The sequence below is a fragment of the Schistocerca gregaria genome, chromosome X (assembly GCF_023897955.1).
Source record: "Schistocerca gregaria isolate iqSchGreg1 chromosome X, iqSchGreg1.2, whole genome shotgun sequence".
NCBI lineage: Eukaryota > Metazoa > Arthropoda > Insecta > Orthoptera > Acrididae > Schistocerca > Schistocerca gregaria.
Genome location: NC_064931.1, coordinates 833,015,953 through 833,018,819, shown reverse-complemented (window position 1 = coordinate 833,018,819; position 2,867 = coordinate 833,015,953). Strand labels below are relative to the sequence as shown.

The 2,867-nt window shown below is 40.7% G+C and overlaps 1 non-coding gene across 1 annotated transcript; it reads right to left on the bottom strand.

The window, feature by feature from the left end:
• Positions 1-2,183: 2,183 nt before the first annotated feature.
• Positions 2,184-2,258, bottom strand: Trnas-cga (transfer RNA serine (anticodon CGA)). The gene has a single exon. It is a non-coding gene; the product is annotated as a tRNA-Ser (tRNA).
• Positions 2,259-2,867: the final 609 nt, after the last annotated feature.

The window sequence follows — 2,867 nt, the reverse complement described above, 5'->3', positions numbered from 1 at the left end:
CAAGGATGTAATGGGATGAAGTGTCTAGACGAAATAACGAGGCAATTACAACAAATCCCTAGGTTACAGACAGACGTCAGCGAGGTACAAGAGAGCTAAGGAAAAAAGAGCAAGTAGAAAAACACGTTAATAGACTCTGAGATAGGCTAATTATCCCGCCAGACATCTTAGAAACACACGTACGTGAAACTACAAAGCTGCTTGGAATTGAAAACGTCAAAATTGTGGAATTCGTGGTTTGAATAGTACTTGGGAGTTCAGATGGAAAATGTCTTGCTTTGAATGCATAATCCGCAGAAGTACAAGAATTTTTTGCATTTAAGGAACACAAGAGGCACTAAATAGGCGCCAAGAGAAGATTAATTAAATGTTTCTGCAAGAGTGTGGTGCAATTAGGGTGAGAGTAGTGCAAGTGTGTAGCTGGCAGGAAGCAGTGAATGTTGCAGTAATTTCATTCCTCTTAGTTGAAGTCACGTGCAGAAGGCAAGCAGTAGTAGCTCACGAGAGAGCCTGGGTCCAGAACATAAGATCAATTCACGTATCTTACGTGGAACTTATAACTCATCCTATGAAACAATAAGAAGTGAACGAGAGGAACAAGAATATGATTATAAACACTTCCTTCCAGTTCAGATAATTGTCTGTCTTTAAGCTCTGAAATTACTGATATGATTTCATTCATGTACACTGTATTCCCTGCTGCAGCTGAGACTGTTAATAGGCGTTCTATGATTTCATTCAAGCCATCATAGTACGTATACTCAAGAGGCAGAGTGCTCAGTCTTTTATATTGAGAGTCAGTGCTTTCACCTCCAGTGTACATACCTTTTAAAGCATGTTTCATAATATTATTACGTATTTATTACTCTTAGAATCTTTTATTCATCATTTTGGGTTGTTGTCTTCACTATGGGCATTAGTCTTTCGAAATATTTCAGGATATGCCTGCTTCCCATTCTACAGACACTTATCAGCACTTGAAGTTTTGAAGAATGTCAGTTTCAATAAACCCAGTGTTATCTCATATTTAGTAGCCTCAAACTCTATTGCATTCTTAGCTAATTATATAGGGTTGATACTCAGCAGATATGGCTCATCCTTGGTGGCACCATTTATGGTCTAATTCTCTATCGTTCTGTACGATAATTTAATCAGAAATAATGCTTCCTTCTTTTCTCCTCTTCTGCCTAATGATTTGTCATAGTGTTTCCAGTTACTGGTTTAAACATTACTGAGAGCGACTGTTCTTGTTGGAAATGTCCCAAGATTAGCAATCGTAATATCCATCTAACAGTTTTTCATGCTTTGATAACTTCATGCTTTGATTTCGACATGATGTCGAGATAACGTCTTTGTTATATATATTCAGAGAATCCTGATGGTGATGGGAGTCATGTGTTTTAGCTATCACCTTGATACATCCATAAATATCTGTTAGTTTTGTTTTCACTTCTTCGTATTTCTCGATGATATACAGTTCAAATTGCATTCAACATCTAGCAGCACATCACCATTTCTATCCACCACCTAGATAGGCCTTCCCAGTTGCATTAACTTTGCACTGATTGGCTCGATTTCTCTGTCAAAATTTAGATGCTTGTGCGTCATGTGTGCGAACAAGAGTATCACACATGTGTAAATTTGCATATAGACTGTAGTATACTGATATAGTTGCACAGTATTATACTACCTTTTAATCAGACTCTAACGAAAACTTCGTCTGTATCGCCCTTCAATCAATTTCCTCTTTTTATCAATTACCAGAAACCTATATTGCCTGTGATTCCAGCAACCAGTGCATATGCTAACATTTTCATTAAACGCCATGTTGGTTCCTACATGTGCATGCGAAATATGGTTTAAATTCGTGTTATCCTGTTTGAATCCGATAATAAGATTCACGTTGTCCTTCGCAAACTACTTTGAATCTTGGAATATATCTGTCTCAAGTACATGACATCTTTCATGTGATGACAAAAACAAAAATATTTGCATATGTGAACTTGGTCTTATACTACTACATAATCAAAAATGAACATGCTTTATGGATTTCCTTTTCCGGGCCATGGAATATCATTGCCCGCACTAAATTTCTGCTAGGTTACTTAATCAATGCCATGAAGTATCTCATGTAATAGCCAGTAATTGGATTAAATGGAAACTTCCTGGCAGATTAAAACTGTGTGCCCGACCGAGACTCGAACTCGGGACCTTTGCCTTTCGCGGGCAAGTGCTCTACCAACTGAGCTACCGAAGCACGACTCACGAAGTTTCATATCAGCGCACACTCCGCTGCAGAGTGAAAATCTCATTCTGGAAACATCCCCCAGGCTGTGGCTAAGCCATGTCTCCGCAATATCCTTTCTTTCAGGAGTGCTAGTTCTGCAAGTTTCGCAGGAGAACTTCTGTAAAGTTTGGAAGGTAGGAGACGAGGTACTGGCAGAAGTAAAGCTGTGAGTACCGGGCGTGAGTCGTGCTTCGGTAGCTCAGTTGGTAGAGCACTTGCCCGCGAAAGGCAAAGGTCCCGAGTTCGAGTCTCGGTCGGGCACACAGTTTTAATCTGCCAGGAAGTTTCATATCAGCGCACACTCCGCTGCAGAGTGAAAATCTCATTCTGGAAACATCCCCCAGGCTGTGGCTAAGCCATGTCTCCGCAATATCCTTTCTTTCAGGAGTGCTAGTTCTGCAAGTTTTGCAGGAGAACTTCTGTAAAGTTTGGAAGGTAGGAGACGAGGTACTGGCAGAAGTAAAGCTGTGAGTACCGGGCGTGAGTCGTGCTTCGGTAGCTCAGTTGGTAGAGCACTTGCCCGCGAAAGGCAAAGGTCCCGAGTTCGAGTCTCGGTCGGGCACACAGTTTTAATCTGCCA